Below are 18084 nucleotides of genomic sequence, written 5' to 3'. Positions count from 1 at the left end.
TAAACAGCATATTGTAGGATTATGGTTTTTAATCCATTCTGCTATCTGCTTCTGTTTTATGAGAATGTTCAACCCCTGCACGTTCAGAGTTATGATTTCTATCTGTGTCTTTATCTCCATCCTATTTCCCCCTGTTTATGCTTTTATTTCTCCCTTTCCCCTTCTCCTCCTCAACAACGTTTTGCCTTTGACCGCAGCTTTCCTCAGTTTACCCTCCCTCTTTATTCCCCTCCCTTATCTTACCGTTTCCCACTTGCTACTTCTCCTCTCCCTTCTGACCACCCCCCTCCCTTTTCTCCCCCCTTCCCCTCCTACTTCCCGTAGGACAAGTTAGATTTCTAAACTTATCAGGGTATGTTATTCCCTTCTTGAACTAGATCAGATGACAGTAAAACACAAATACTGCTCTTCTCCCTCCCTTCTTTCCCTTTACTATAATATGTTTTTGCGCCACTTCTTTTGGTGTAATTTACCCTTTTCTACTACCTCCTTACTGCTCCTCTCATAGCCCTCCCTTTATATCTCTTACTTATATTTTATATCTTTACATCAGTTAATTTATATAGGCATTCACAACCTATGTATATCCCTTTCAATTGTCAAAATAGCTGTACCATTCTCAAGACTGACTTATATATGTGTATATATATATATATATATATACACATGCATACATGCGCGCATATATATACACACATATATACATATATACACATATGCACACATATATATATATATATATATATATACTATATATATACATATACATATAAAACATACATAAGATGATATAATCCCACATAAAGATGTAAACCACCTGCCTTCTTGGTTAATAAGGTTTGTGGGGTTTTTCCCCCTGGTTACCTTTTTATGTCTCTCTTGAGTTTTGTGTTTGGAGATCAAATTTTCCATTGAGTTCTGGCCTTTTCATCAGGAAGATCTGGAATTCCCTTATTTCATTGAATGTCCATTGCCTTGCCTGAAAAATTATGCTTAGTTTTGCTGGGTAGTTGATCCTTGGTTGTAGTCCCAGCTTCTTTGCCCTTCGGAATATCATATTCCAATTTCTCCTGTCTTTTAATGTGGAAGCTGAGAGATCCTGCGTGATCCTGACTGTAGTTCCACGATATTTGAATTGCTTCTTTTTGGCTGCTTGCAGTATTTTCTCCTTGAGTTTATAGTTCTGAAATTTGGCTATAATATTTCTTGGTGTTTTCAGTTTGGGATCTCTTTCAGGGGGTGATCAGTGAATTCTTTCAATGACTATTTTGCCCTGTGGTTCTAGGACCTCTCGGCAGTTGTCTTTGATAATTTCTTCAAAGATACTGTCAAGGCTCCTTTTTTCATCGTGGATTTCCGGTAGACCAATAACTCTTAAATTGTCTCTCCTGGATCTGTTTTCCAGGCCAGTTGTTTTGCCAATCAGATATTTCACATTATTTTCTATTTTTTCATTCTTTACATTTTGTTTTACTACTTCCTCATAGATTCATTAGCTTCCACTTGCTCAACTCTAATTTTTAATGAGTTAGTGTTTTCATTTTGTTTTTGAGTCTCCTTTTCCATTTGGTTGATTTTACCTCTCAGGGTGTCATTTTCTCTCTTTAGATTCTGTATCTCCGTAGCCATTTCACCAATCTTATTCTTTAGGGACTTGATTTCATCTTCTTTTAGCTCCCTAATTTGGTTTTTAAAATCCTCCTTTAGCTCTTCCAGCCATGCTTTTTGGGCTGGAGACAAGTTCATATTACTTTTTGAGGTATCAGACACGTCTATAGTGTCATTGCCGTCCACTTCCGTATTGATATTTTGATCCTGCCTGTCTCCATAAAAAGAATCTATTGTCCTCGGTTTTTTTGTGTTCTTCTTCATGTTGGTTTGCCTTTTGCTGGCTTTACCCCGAATTTCTAGCTTTGGGCTCTTTGTCCCAGCTTTCTTATTCTGGGGGTTGTGAGTCTAGAATTATAACCTTCAGTTTCCTGAGGTGTGGAGGAGGGGTCTGGCTCCCTGGCGTCTCAGTCCCTATGGGTGCTCTCCAGCACTTGCATTTCAGCAATGGTCTCAGCTGTTTGTCGTTTGAGCTGATGACTGGCGCTTCCCCTGGGGGAGCAAGATTACGTCTGGGCTCCGGGTGTTGACCTCTGCCGACTCTGCCCCTCTGGGTCTAATGAGCTTCTACTATTTGTCCTGTGAGACCCCACTACTTTCTCCTCTGTTTCAGTTCTCTTTTTTTTTCCGAGGAATTCTCTGGGTGAGGGGGGGAGGGATTAGAGCCTTTTACCTGGCCATTGAGTCTTCCGGAATTTCAAGAAGCCGAGTTCCTGGGTTTTGCAAGCGTCAGGAGTGGGTGTTTTCACAGCCGGTGGTGTTGCGCTGCCTCTCGTTGCTCCCACAGACTGCCGTCCTGTGTTGGGAGTCCTGGGGATCTCTGCCGGTTTCGGGCGCCCAGCTTTCTCCCCGCCTGTCTCCCACGTGGATTTCCCCGCCAGCCGCTTCCGCTTTGGTCTGGAGCAGCTCCGCAGCCGAGCACTCTCCGAGCCTACAGGATTGTGTCTTCAGCCTTTCAGACTCTCCCGGCTCGGAAATTGGCCCCACGCAGACTGCTCGCCGTTTCTGACTCTCTCAAATCTGTTCAAATTCACTTTTTTACGGGAATCTGACAGACCACGTGAGAGAGCTCCTGTAAGACGCTGCCTTCATGCGGCCATCTTGGCTCCGCCCCCCTTGAGCTCAAATCTGACCTTTAACATATACTGCCTCTGTGACCTTAGGTGAGAAACTTCATCTCTTAATGATTATTCAAGAATAAATCACAAAGAATAAGTCGCAGAGAAGGATCTTACCTGCATTGGTAGTGAGAGTTTCCTCACCTGAGATTTTTTGTTGTCAGTGGAATCCCATGTCCTTTGTCTAATCTCTAAAATTTAGCATAGTGTCTGATGTCATTAAAATGCCTGATTAATACTTAATTACATTTAGTTCATCTAATTTTAAAGTAGGTCATTATTTCCTATTCCTCTTTCTCAAAAGGAAAAAGAAAACTTAACAAATTTTCTTGTTATTCCATTTTATGAGCTCAAAGAGGCTCGTAGTCATATAACTAGAAGCTGTTAGATATATTCTCGCCCTGGTAATAAAAAATCAAGGTCAAGCATTCTTTACATTATTACTCTAGCAAACATAGCAAGTTGTTATACATTTTACAGTTTACTGTTATATTAGCAAATGCTTTATTATTTATAACCATTTAAAAATTTGTTGCCCCACCTGCCTTTGGAGCCCTGGAGATGGAACTCCTGTTATGGCAGGGGAGGCATGGGGTAGGGTGGGGCAGGAGTCTGTGCTTCCTCCCAGGAGCAGGGCACTCCCCACTTCCACTTACCCCCTTGCTTGGCTACTGGACCTCAGTGGAGCCTGGTTTTCCCACCTCATTTTTCAGGGTGGTGGGGAGGGCTCTCAGATCCCCACTCCCTTCCATGAATAGGAGCACCTATACACCTCTGCAATAATGCTTATCACTTAACAAACCACATTTCTGCTGGGTGACTACATTCATTCCTGGGACTGGATTGTCAGTGATCTAGTCTCAGGATATGCACTGCAGTCTGTGTATATACAGCCCCCTGAAGGTTACCTTGCCAGCCCTTCTAGGATGCCCCAAGATCTCTAATGCCATGGCTAGGGCCATGGCATCAACACATAGTGATGAAGCAGGAGAAGAAGAGACAGGAGGAAGATGTAGACAAGATGATAGAACAGAAAATGAAGTAGGAACAAGAGAGGAGGAAGAAAAAGGAAATGTAAGAAAGGATGTCACTGGAAGTGACCAAAGAACAGATCCTTAAATTGCTGGAGATGCTCCTGGCCCTACAGGAGGTGAATCACCACATTTTCCTGCAGCTCAAGAAAGTTTTACATGAGGAGGAGAAAAGGTGACCTAAGGATCAAAGTGACTTGACAACACTTACATCTGCAGCATACTAACAAGGTCTGTCTGTGCCCACAGCAACATATTCTCAGCATGCAAGTCAGCCCTGGAGGACACAGCAGACTGGGAACTCTTATGTCTGTTCATAGGGCCAAACAGATGTTTGGATCCCAAGTGCTCATGGCCTGTCATTTTGTGGGGTCAACAGCTTTTGCAGGAACCTCAGAACATGGGCAATTCCAGGGTAGCCCAGGAGGGTCCTGTGGGGCAGCCCAGTCCCCCACCTCACTATGGACCTACCCAGCTGGGCAATAGTCCCAGCCAACAGCTCAGAGCCTCCTCAGTTTTTCTTGCTGTTCAGTACCTGTCCCAATGTCAGCCACAGTCCTATGCAGTACATGACCACTACCAGCCCACACAGAGTTCCTGCAACTTGGCAATGCCCTGTCCCTTCAGAAGCAATTTGGCTTCTCCGATTCATTTTTTTTGTGTCCTATTAATCCCCAGGCTCTGTACCCAATTTGTAGTCTTTTAGCCACACCCCAGCTTCCTGTACAGATGGTAAGTCCAGCTTTTTAGCCACCAGCTAACCATCCCCCACACCTCCCCCCACACTTTTATTCAGCACAGCCAGAACCAATGTTTTTATCACAAGTGACTTGACTCGGGGCAGTGTCCTACCTCCCCAGGTCTCCCAACTAATAAATGCTGTTTTATTGGAACCTTTTGGGGAAAAAAGAGGCTATGAGGAGAAGTAGCTCTCAAAAAATGTTGATTGAAAGTAGGGCAGTGGGAATTTGGAGTGGGAGGACTTAGATGCAAATTATAAATTAGCTACTTTAATACCTGAGTGATATGTACAATTTGGTAAACCTCTTTGGGACTCAGTTTCCCATCATGATGTCTTAGATCCCTTCCATCTTTAAAGCCATGAATCTATGAACTTCTGTAAGTAATACTTTGTCTTTTTCCCTATTGAAATTCCTCATAATTTTAGGATAGTTCATTTTAATTTTTGATTGATCTTCAGTTGAGAGCCATTCATAATACCTCAGATGTAAGTTGTTCTGTCATCCTCTCTACACAGCCAGGCTTTCTTTGAAGTAGCTAATGATTTGTTGATTTGAAAGAAAAGATTTAAATGCACTAAAATATCTTCCCGTTTCTAGAAATCCTTGATAATTTTTAAAGTAAAATATCCTTCCACACTACACATCATCATTTCCCAAGTTTTATAAGTATAAATTGTATATATCAGGTTTTTGTAAAGCTATGCCCTCCTACTTTTATCACTAAGATTTTTCATTTGAAGACACTGATATCAAACTTATAGTGAGCAGACTTCACAACTAGGAAATAATGCAGAGCAAAGAGAGTGGGAGAATTGATTGGTAATAAAGGGGGAAGGGACTCCATGAAGATAAATGAGACAAATGGGTGGCAAGCAATAGTTCCATTATGTGGATTAAGAATGTGAGGCCCAGAGAAATTACTTTGTTTCATAAAACCCAAAAGCCTGGAAAAGGTAGTCTGTTGAATTCTAGCTCTAACCAATGACTATTACTGTTCACCTTTTGTAATAATGACTGACATCTAGATAGCATATAGATAAAGAAGTCATCTATTTAATTTTATCAGATGCTTATTTTGAGCCAGGTACTGCATTAAGAGCTGGGAATACAAAGAAAGTAAAAACTTGCTTCAAGTAACTCACATTCTAAAGGGAGAGATAACTATGTTCAATTAGCAACTCTTCCTAAATGACATTTGTTACTGTAACAAGTAGTGACATGTGTAAAATATATACAATTTAAATGGAATGTAGTTTCAGAGAAAAGTTAGGTAGGCATTGGGTAAAGCTTCCTAGAGAAGGTGGGATTTGAGCTGATATTTGAAGGAATGCAGGAAAATTACAAGGTAGAGATAAGGGAAAATATTTCAGGCATGGCAGACAGCAAAGGGAAAGGTATAGAGTCCAGAGATGAAGTATTCTATAAGAAAAACAACAATCAGGCTCCTGTAGCTCGATTGTTAAATACATGGAGAGGAGTCAAGTGTAAAGTAGAAAGACAGAAAGAAAAAACAAATTGCAAATGTCTTTAAAATGCCAAGTAGAGGCTTCTACAAGAGATTTTGGAGGCAACTTGGCAATGTCAAAGAACACTAGAGTTAATTTATTATGGAAATGACTCTGTATGTTGGGAAAATCAATTTGAGAACTGAGTAGAGGATAGAGTAGAGTGGGGATTGATACTACTGGTAGAAAAATTACAAAGCTATTTTGACAATTTAGGTAATGGTTTAGGTTTTGTACTGGATGTGGTGGGGAGCAGATATGTGGATGGAGAGAAGACAATACATAATAAGAGATGTCATTGTAATAGCAATTGAGATTTGAAGATTTTTCCCACTTACTAATAGGCTATATGACCTGCTTACGTCAAAGAAAGCTTACCTCATATTTGGTGGGAGGAGCTTCCTGACAGGAAAAGGAAGTTATGTCACAGGAAAGAGAAAAAAGAAACAGAGAGAGAGAGAGAGAGAGAGTATAATTATGGCTACTAGTGGCCTCTCTCATGATAGAACTGGACAGGCCCACTTAGCTGTACTGTGAGCTTGCTTTTGGGGAAGACCCCAGCAGGGGATCAGAGAAGTTTTGGGATGGCAAGACTCCATGTTGTAGTATTCTGTATTTAATGTTTTACTGCTCTGATAGATTGGATAAATGGCTTGTGGGATATGGTTCTCTGGTGTCTGAATAAATGGTTTACTTCTTCTATGTGGACAGTCTCATATACTTTGTGATACAGAACTATATAGGCATTTTGACAATTATCATCTACATTGTTATTGTTGCTTAACTGATACAGTCATGAACTAGAAATTAAAATATTTGACATCATATTGAGTGTTAGGAGTCAAGAATGACACAAATGTTGCATCTACATGACTGGGAAGCTGACTGTTTTCAGGGAAGGACAATGACTTCTGTTTAGCCATGTGGAATATGAGTCGCCTGCAGGTCATACATTTCCACATATCCAAAATCAGTTAGATAACTTAATATTGGTATTCAAGATAAAGGCTGGGGTTGAGGATATAGATCTAGATATCTTTAGCAAAGATATTATAAGTAAACATATGTAAGCAGTGTGATCACTAAGAAAATGCAATATGCTGGGAGAAGAGAACAAGTTCTAGGACAGAGACTTGAAAGACTCTTGTGATTAATGGACATGACCTGGAAGATGAAGAAAGCAGAGCAAAAACATTTAGACAGATATTCAGACAGATGAGAGAAAAATCAGGAGAGAATAATGTCATGAAAATCTAGGGAAGAGAAAATATCCATGTGGAGAGGGTGATTCAAAGTTTGGATAAGGATTGCAAAAATGTAATTTGATTTGGCAAGTAAAAGACAATTGCTAATTAGAGAAAGAAATTTTACTGGAGTGATGACATAAGAAGCCAGAGCAAAAAGGTTTGTTTGAGAGTAACTGGAGAGGGTATGGATACATCTAGTATAAATTGCTTCCTTAAGGAGTTTGACCAAGAAGAGAAATACAAGATGGAAGCTAGTAGGAAGGGTCAGAACAAATGAAAGTATTGTTAGGATAGGGTAGATAGGGGAATATTTGTGTGCATCAGAGAAGGAAAGAGTAGACAAGAGTAAATTGAAGATTAGAGAGAGAGGGGAGATGATAGTAGGAAAGTATTCCAGAGAAAACAGTTGGAGATGGAATAAAGTGTTCATGAAGACAATTTGGACTTTGTAAGGAGAAGGCCACTTCTTCAAGCAAGATGTAGATAAAGGAAGATGTAATGCAAAAAAGATGCCTGAGTTATGTGAGATAAGAAAGTGGGGAGAAAAAAGGAGCTCTATGTTAATGTCCTCATTATTTCTATGAGGTATGAAGTAAAGTCTTAGCTAAGAAAGGGGCCAAGTGTTTGTTTCAACAATCCGGCTAGCAGCTTCTGTGGGGGTGCAAGATCCACCCACAGCCAGCACCCAGAAAGCTGCCAACAGCACAGGTTCTTTTGATCTACTTAACTAAGGAAAGCAAGGTGAAGGGGTTGACAAGTTTACTTTAATCCAGCATACAGACAGTATTCACTTTGTTCAGGGGAAAAATCCAGCATCCTGAACTTCAGAATAAAATACAAACAAATTACAAACATCAACAGACAGACCCAATACAATTCATAGTTACCAACATCTAGGTTCAACCTGGGAGCTCAGAACAAGGGCTGGCCCAGAGTCATGTGCCACCACTCCTGTGGCAAAGAGCTCCAAAGAACAAACAGCCAACACCTGGTTTTTATATCTTTTTCAGCATCAGGGGTGAGTCACACATGCCACTCACCCATGTGACCTAGAATCGTCACAGAGAGGCGGACTTAAACCCACATGGCCTAAAAGCCTCTGCTCTCCCAGACCTGTAAACTAGGCCCTCCCTGGAGTTAGCCCCACCTTGGGCCCCACCTTAGTTGCCAATCCACACCCACTAAGGTTTTGCAACTAATAGGGGTTTGGGCCTGGGGCTTAACACCTAGTAAGACTCAATCAAAGACACTGAATTAATCAAAGGAAACAAAGGCCAAACTCTTCAAGGGAACTTGTTGAACTAAGTACTAAGGAGCCCATTTTGATTACCAACACAGTGTTTCCACAGAAGCTTTGAGTAAGAATGAGTTTTGGGATAGTTACTATCACTACAGTAAATGGGTTTGAAAATGCATTAGGGATGTTTAAAAGCAGGGGTATGTTGAACCCTGCTTCTACCAGGAAAGGTGATTGTTTATTCAAAAATTTTACAAATGGGATTCATTTATTGTTTTTTTATTAATTTATTTCCCCAGTTACACATAAAAACAATGTTTAACATTTATTTATAAAACTTTGAGTTCCAAACTCTCTCCCTTGTGCCCCCCGCCCTCCTTCCCCCCTGCATTGAGAAGGCAAGCAGTTCAATATATGTTATACATGTGTAGTCATGCAAAACATTTTCATAATAGTCATGTTGTGAAATAAAGCACATTCTAGAAGGAAAAACTCAAAAAATAAAGAAAGTTTTAAAAATGTATGCTTCAATCTCTATATACAATCATTTCTTTCACTGGGGATAGAGAGCATTTTTCATAAGTCTTTCACAGTTGTCTTGGATTTTTGTATTGCTGAGAAGAGCTAAGTCATTCACAGCTGATCGTCTTAGAATAATGCTGTTACTTTGTACACAGTACATTTCACTATGCATCAGCCCATGCAAGCCTTTCCATATTTTTCTGAGAACATCCTGCTCATCTATTATAGTACAATAGTATTCCATCGTAATCACATACCACAACTTGTTCAGCCATTCCCCAATTTGTGGGCATCCCCTCAATTTCCAATACTTTGCCAACAAAAAAAGAGGTGCTATAAACATTTTTGTACATACAGGTCCTTTAACTGTTTTTAATCTCTTTTGGGACTTAGTAGTGAATCTTTTAGTTAGGTCAAAGAATATGCATGGTTTTATTGCCCTGTGGGCATAGTTCCAAATTGTTCTACATAATGGTTGAATTGGTTTCCAACTCCACCAACAGTGCATTAATGTCTCATTTTTCCAACATCCCATTCCAGCATTTGTCATTTACCATTCCTGTCCTATTAGCCAATCATATAAATTGGTACTTCAGAATTGTTTTATTTGCATTTCTCCAACCAATAGTGATTTAGAGTATTTATATGTATATGCATATATCACTTGAATACTGATCATATCTGGTGATCATTTATCAGTTGGAGAATGGTTTTTATTTTTATAAATTTGACTCAGTTCTCTATATGGTTGAGAAATGAGACCTTTATCAGAGAAACATGCTTCATTTTTTGCAGTTACTATTGCTAACTGTTTTTCTCTCTACCCTATCCCCCTCCCCCATTTATTCCATTCTCTTTCTCCTCTTACTCTGTCCCACCTCAAAATTGTTTTGCTTCTATTTATCCTCTCACCCAATCTGCCCTCCCTAACTTTCTATAGTCAACCCTCCTTCCCCCCAGTGTTTGCTTATTGTCCTAGCTTATTAGTTGACTTTTAAATATTTGTTAAAGTACGGCTCTGCTTCCATGGTGGAAGGCACACTATCCCAAGCTTCAGGGGTTTGTGCAGCTGTTTTTACAAATATTTCTAGAGACCTGTAATTTTTCAATACTTCCAAGGTAGTATGATCTAAGGAGAGGTGTTTGCTCCTCTCTTGGCTTGTGCTCTTGTCTGTAAGCAACCACAATCACTCTTTTCTGCCCTGGAACTGTGAGGAGGGTTTCCATTCTACTCTTCCTGGAAGGTCTGCTGTACTAATGCTCCTCCTCATCCTGGGACTGCCGCCCAGGATTGCAAACTGAATCTGAGTATTGGCAAAGCAATGGAGTACCACCTCAGTGCTATCAAAAAAAGACCCCTATATTATCCTTCTGACAAGTTGTTTTACCCCCTTACTCTCTGTGGGCTGAGAGCTCCAGAAGAAGCCACTGACACTGTTGCTGTTGATTCAATGATTCCCAAGGCAGTTACTCCTGGTTTCCTGGGGCTGGGGCTATGCTGGCGCTGCCTGCTCTGGATTGTGCTCCATTCTCTCCCAGATGTGACAGACCCTTCCTGTTGACCTTCCAAGTTGCCTTTGGTGTAGGTGAGCTGAGAGGCCTGGAAACTGCCACTGCTGCCACTGATTCAGTCTGTTGGAGGCCTGCTCCATGTTGGTGGGGCTGGGGCTGTGCTGGCATAGACTGTGCTGGACTGTTCTCTTCTCTCATCATGGTGCAACAGAACTTTCTTGCAGACTTTACAAATTGTCTTGTGCTGGAAATTTGTTTCACTCTGTCTTTTTGTGGGTTCTGCTCTTCTAGAGTTTGTTTAGAGTCATTTTTAAAGGTATTTAGAAGGTTTGGGGGGAGGGTTCATGTAAATCCCTGCCTTTACTCCACCATCTTGGCTACACCTCCAGATTCATTTATTGTTCTGTTATGGATTTGAATGTGATGTTGTTGTTGGTTGTTGATAGTCTCTAATTCTTGAAGAGGACCAATGACATCCAGAGGGTGATATCTTGACTTGCAAGTAAATCAGATTAAAGTGAGGCAGAACTGTGCAGAGAAACCAGCCTCACTCTCTCCTCCAGTCATCAGACTTTAGTGACAAGACATAAGTGGAGAAAACTTGTGATTGCCCCAAGTGCAGTGGTAGACATTGGCCTTTTTAAGCTAGTCTTTCCCAATTCTCAGATTGTCTGGGACAACACCCATTAAATATTAAAGACTTGGTAAGAATTGAGGCAAAAGATGGCCTAGTTTGCCTACTTAGAAGAATCAGTCTAGGAGGGGAAGACTATCAGATTTTGTGGCCACCACAGAAATATTTGCTATTTACACTCACTTTGAGTCAAACAGACCCAAACAATGAGCAAGTGAGGCTTGGGTTGGAAAGTATCATTGGCCAATCAGTGAAAGTCAGAGTGATTTAGGTTTTAAGGCATAATCAGGAATGTAAAATGCTGGGGAGGTTGAGGAGGAATGATTAGATAGGGAGAAGAGTTAAGTGCCATGAAAGCCCAAGGAGGAGATAGAGCTTTGCCTGCTCTTTTTTAAAGCCTTTGAAACTGTTAGCTACTCCCACCTCCTAGACAGTGTGAAAAGACTATTGAATTTCTCAGCTAACCATGCAAAGCATGTTTCTATTAAGTAGTAAAGTCAAAAGCCTCACTGCATGGAATTGAGAAGTGAGGAGAAGGTGAAGAAGTGAAGATAGCAAGTGTAGACAACATTCTGTATTCCAGGAAATGCATCAACTATGCCTACTTACATGAACTCAAGTTCAGTGAGGTATTCTTACTATCAGCCTACATAGTCTGAATATCAACTCTCTATATTCATTTCTTAGTGCAGAAATAATTTTCCTTGCTATAGAAAATGGGTCAAGAAGGAGTCCCACCAAATTATTTTCATGATACTAATACCTAAACCAGGAAGAGTCAAAACACAGAAATAAAATTAGAGACCAATTTCTCTAATGAATATTGAGGCAAAAATTTTAAATAAAATATTAGCAAAAAGATTGCAGCAACTTATCAAGAGAATAATTCAATATGACCAGGTAGGATTTATTCCAGGAATGCAAGGCTGGTTAAATATTAGGAAAACTATCAGTATAATTGATCATATCAACAACAAAATTAGTAGAAACCATACGATCATCTCAATAGATGCAGAAAAAGCCTTTGAAAAATACAACACCAATTCCTATTAAAACACTAGGAAACATAGGAATAAATGGAGCCTTCCTTAAAATTATTAACAGAGTCTACCTAAAACCATCAACAGGCATGATTTGTAATGGGGATAAGCTAGATGCATTCCCAATAAGATCAGGGGTGAAACAAGGATGTCCATTATGACCCATACTATTCAATTTGTACCAGAAACATTAGCTGTAGCAACAAGAGAAGAAAAAGAAACTGAAGGAATTAGAATAGTCAAAGAAGAAACTAAATTATCACTTTTTGCAGATGATAAGATGATTTACTTAGAGAATCCTAGAGGATCAAGTAAAAAACTACTTGAAATAATAAACAACTTTAGCAAAGTTGCAGGATATAAAATAAATCCACATAAATCCTTGGCACTCCTATACATTACTAACAAATCCCAACAGCGAGAGATAGAAAGAGAAATTCCATTCAAAATTACTGTAGACACTATAAAATATTTGGGAGCCTATCTGCCAAGACAAACCCAGGACATATATGAACATAAGTATGAAATACTTTTCACATGAATAAAGTCAGACCTAAATAAATGGAAAAACATCAGTTGCTCATGGTTAGGCCAAGCTAATATAATAAAAATGACAATTTTACCTAAATTAATCTATCTATTCAGTGCCATAACAATCAAACTACCAAAAAATATTTTACAGAGCTTGATAAAACAATAACAAAATTCATCTGGAAGAACAAGAGATCTAGAATATCAAGGAAATTAATGAAAAGAAATGCTAGGGAAGGTGGCCTAGCCATACCAGATATTAAACTGTACTATAAATCAGCAGTCATCAAAACTACCTTGTACTGGCTAAGAAATAGAGTTGTGGATCAGTGGAATAGGATAGGTACACAAGACAGAGAAGTCAATGACTATAGCAATCTTTGATAAACCCAAAGAATCTAGCTTCTGGACTAAGAATTCACTATTTCACCAAACCTTCTGGGAAAATTGGAAAATGGTAGGACGGAAACTGGGCATAGACCAATATCTTACACCATATACCAAAATGAAGTCAAAATGGGTTCATGATTTAGGAATAAAGGCTGTAACGATAAGCAATTTTGGAAAGCAAGGAATAGTTTACCTACCAGATTTATGGAAAAGAAAATTATTCATGATCCAAAAAGAGATAGAGAGCATTACAAAATGCAAAATGGATAATTCTGATCATGTTAAATTGAAATGATTTGTATAAAAAAGCCAATGCAACAAAGATCAGGATGGAAGCAGAAAATTGGGAGAAAATCTTTACAACCAGTGTCTCTGATAAAGGCCTCATCTCTAAAATATACAGGGAACTGAGCCAAATATATAGGAATACAAGTCATTCCCCAATTGAGAAATTGTCAGAGGATATGAAGAGGCAGTTTTCAGAGGAAGAAATTAAAGATATCTATAGGCATATGAAAAAATGGTAGAAATTACTACTGATTAGAGAAATGCAAATCAGAACAGCTCTTAGGTACCACATCGCTCCTGTCAGATTGTCTAAAATGACAAAACAGGAAAATAATAAATGCTGGAGAGGATGTGGGAAAATTGGAACATTGTTACATTGCTTGTGGAGTTGTGAACTGATCCAGCCATTCTGGAGAGCAATTTGGAACTATGCCCAAAGGACTATAAAAATGTTTATACCCTTTGACCCAGCAATACCATTTGTAGGGTTGTATCCCAAAGAGGTCACACAGGTGGGAAAAGGACCCATATGTACAATATTTATAGTGGCTCTTTTTGTAGTAGCAAAGAATTGGAAATCAAGGGGATGCCCATCAATTGGGGAATGGCTGCACAAGTTGTGGTATATGAAGGTAATGGAATACAATTGTGCAATAAGAAATGGGGATGATATGGACTTCATAACAACCTGGAAAAACCTACAAGATATATGCTGAGTGAGCAGATAAGAACCAGGAGAATATCATACACAACCACAGACATATGGATTCTGTGATGACTAACCCTGATAGATTTTTTTCTTCTCAGCAACACAAGGTGCAAAGACAGCTCCAAAGGACTCACAATGGAGAATGCTATCTACATTCAGAGAAAGGACTATGGAGTCTGAATGCAGATTGAGGCATACTTTATGCTCGCCTTTTTTTCCCTTTTTTTTCTCTTTTGTTTTTGTTTTTGTTTTGGGTTTTATTTTGGTTCTGTTTCCTGTTTCTCATGATTCATTCCATTGGTCATTCTTCTTCACAACTTAACTAGTGTCTTATAAGTAGAAGATATATTGGATTCCATGCCGTCTTGGGGGCGGGGGGGAAGAAAACCTGGAACTCAAAAGTATGTAGAACCAAGTATTGTAAACTAAAAATAAAAAATCTCAAAAAAAGAAAATAGAAAGTATATGGAAGTTGAACAGAAATCATTTTTCCTCAATTTGCTGTTTTTATCATCCCATAAAACTTGAACATCAGTTTTTTTGTTTTTTTTCCCTCCTTTAGCCCTCTCCTTCTACCCTAGTATAACTGGGGGGAAAAACTATTGTTTTTGTTTTCCTTTTACTTGCTGACAACCCTTAGCTGATTGTTTCCTTTAAAATACCATCCCTGTCACCCTTATTATAAAGTTATGCAACCTTTTTGTATCCATTCTTTGTGGGTGCTATTACCTCTATCTTCTATACAGATATTTTCAATATTTAAGTTGGTTGGTGAGTGCCCTGTACGTCCATATTAGTTGCTTTGTACAACTCCTGGTTTTCCATCCTGATCGGAATTGTTTTTCATTATATCCTCAGAATTTGATTCTCCACAGCTTTCCACCTTTCTTGGACTGACCTCTCCTACAATTTTTTTTTTAATTTCTCTTATTCGTTTGAAATTTCTTCTTCTAAAATGCAAGATATATAGAAAATATATGCATATATGTATATGTATATATAAAAGAAATATAGATCTATATTTACATATACAGACATACATATATGTATATACGCATGTATATGCACACATGAACACATGCATATATACATATCTGTGTATATATAATATATATGCATGTATATACATATATATATGTATATGTATGTGTGTATAAATGTGTATATGTGTGTGTGTGTGTGTGTGTGTGTGTGTGTATAAACTACAACTTGTTGTAGTCTTCTTTGCCATAAATTCAGAAACAGAAAGCTAACTTTCACCCAGGGAAGATGATTTCCACCCTAACAATAACTTGTTTCTTTCTTGGTGAAAACTGAAATTAGAATTATAATTGATTCATGGATTTCTCTCAATGCTTTAAAATAATATTGTCATTAAAGGAAGTCAAGAAATTATTAACTGGTTTTTCATAGGCAGGGATGAATTTCCAACAGATGATCTGATAATTGAAGTTTTCTAATTTTTTTAAATGCAAACATATCATGCTTGTCATCTGTTTCTTAAAACTTCTATTTTTCTTTTGTCCCAGGTCTTAATAATTTGTTGTCTTTTGTTTCTTCAGTCATCTCTGATTCTTTGTGCCCTCATCTGGAGTTCTCTTATCAAAGATACTATGAGTGGTTTGCCATTTCCTTCTCTGGGTCATTTTACTGATGAGGAAACTGAGGTTAACAGCCAAATTTGAAATCGTGAAGATGAATCTTCCTGATTCCAAGCCCCATGCTCTATCTACATCACTACCTAGCTGGCTCACAGTATTGATAAAATTGATATCTTTATGCTTCTTTTTCATTGAAAAGTATTTTGAATGCAAAATAATTCAAGTTTGGTGGCACAGCAGATAGCACATTGGACCTATAGTCAGGAAGACCTACACTAAAATTCAGCCTCAGATTGTTACTAGCTATGTGACCTTGGACAAGTCATTTAACCTCTGTATGCCTCAGTTTCCTCATTTGTAAAAATGGAGATAATAATAGTAACCACCTCCCAGAGTAGATATGAAAACAAAATGTGATAATATTCATAAAGTTTTCACAAACTTTAAGGCATTATATGGATGTTATTATATTGTTGTTGTCATCATTCTATACATCATATCATTTGATCCTCAGATCTATCCTATGACATAAATTTTGTTACTATTATTACCATTTTTTATGTGGAAACAGAGGCTCAGAATGATTAAATGTCTTGTCAAGTGTCACAACAGTAAGTGTCTGAGACAAGACTATGTCTTCCTAACTCCACTTTTGGTATGACATCTACCATACCACAATGCCAGGCATTCTACTAGCATGTTCTGATGACAATATCTGTTATTTTTTCGTCAGTTGATTTTGACCCAAATGTTTTTCAATGGACTTTTTTTGCTCCTATTCTTATTTTATCCCATGAGTAAATCTTAATAATTCTCCCTCAACTCAGACCCCAAAATTTATCTATTATTCCATTTTCCTTTCCTGGTCCTAATAATATATAACTTTCCAGAGTAATATTTTACTCACTGTCATCATCCAACCAAGTGTTGGATACCAACTGCGTGAGGTCAACTTTGCTTCCTTCCATTAAGATTTCTAATTCATCTTCTTTGTACATATGCCTTGTGTATTTATAAATACATATCTGTTCTAATTTCCTGGGGTTAATTTTAAGGGTTAGAAAGGTAAGCAGGCTTTCCTGTTCATTTCCCAACATTTAGCAGCTTATATTCTCTAATGTATAACTCTAACACTCTCTATGAACAGTTTATTGGTGTTACCTCCAGTAAGCGCAAAAAGGAAAAAGCAAACCCAACCCAAACATCACATAAATTTTAATTAGATTTATTGAAAAAGATGAGTTATTGCAGAGATAAATTGTAGTTGGCCCTTTTTTCTGGTGAATTAAACCTAGTGTGAGAGCAGGCTGTCGCCATCATAAATCTAAAGAGATCTAGAGAAAGAGTATGCTCTCCTAGGACTATAAAGTTATTTTGTTTTTTGTTTTTTTTCTTCTCATGTCTATGTTAGCCTTCTCCAACTCACTACAATCAATAGTTTCCATGTAAGTATCATAGGATGAGGTTTTTGGGGCAATATATTTTGAAGCTGGTTTGTTCCTGCTTAGAGAGTGAAAATGTTTTACCTTTGAGGATAGTACTTTTCAACAAGTCCCCTTATATTTAAGTGCTCTTGAAAATTTGAGTATATTAACTGTTGAGACAACTTTTGTCTATCCTGTGGATAGCCTTTTCTACATGTTGATTGGCCAGGCATTATGATTCTAGCTTGTGGATATTCCTTCCTATAATCATGATTGGTTTCCCAATCTCAGTAGCTTCAGATGTAGATACTTGCTATCTGGATGGAGAACTAGGAATGAATGGTTCTCATAAATAGATTAAGTATAATGGACATTCAGGGACATAAGGATCTAGTACATATCTCAAGGTGGCTCAGCTGGGATCCATAAGAATCCTGATAATTCTACTATTATGAGAGTTGCTTTTGCCTTAGAGCATATACAGAAGGTAAAGGATCCTTTGCAGAAGTATAGAGCGGGCCTTTTTTTAAAATTCCAATTGTATTTAAGATTACAAGTAGCTGTGCTTCAAAGAAAACTATTAACATGAAAGCAAAAGAATTACAATAAACAATAATTCAAATAAAAGCTAAGAAAGGAGTCTCTCCCAATTGAGGTTGCATTTCAGTTACATAAATAAGAAGAAGAAATTGCAGTAACAGCAATGATGATGGTACATTGATAACCTCACTTAGCCTTATATCTACCTGAGGAAATTCATACACTGGTAGTACTTTGTGCTGTTGTTGTTGAAGTTGTGTCTAAGTCTTCATGACCCCTTCGGGGTTTTCTTGGCAAAGGTTCTGGAGAAGTTTGCCATTTCCTTTACCAGCTGATTTTATGTAAGGAAACTGAGGTAAACGGGATTAAGTGACTTGCCTATACAACTAATAAGTGTCTGAGGC

The 18084-nt window shown here is 38.3% G+C and overlaps 1 pseudogene; it reads left to right on the top strand.

Annotated features, from left to right (window-relative positions):
• Window positions 1–3593: 3593 nt before the first annotated feature.
• Window positions 3594–4586, top strand: LOC118837595 (annotated as a pseudogene).
• The last annotated feature ends 13498 nt before the right edge of the window (window positions 4587–18084 follow it).

Source organism: Trichosurus vulpecula, chromosome 1, assembly GCF_011100635.1.
Source record: "Trichosurus vulpecula isolate mTriVul1 chromosome 1, mTriVul1.pri, whole genome shotgun sequence".
In the NCBI taxonomy this organism is placed as follows: domain Eukaryota; kingdom Metazoa; phylum Chordata; class Mammalia; order Diprotodontia; family Phalangeridae; genus Trichosurus; species Trichosurus vulpecula.
This window is presented reverse-complemented; position numbering and strand designations above follow the sequence as displayed.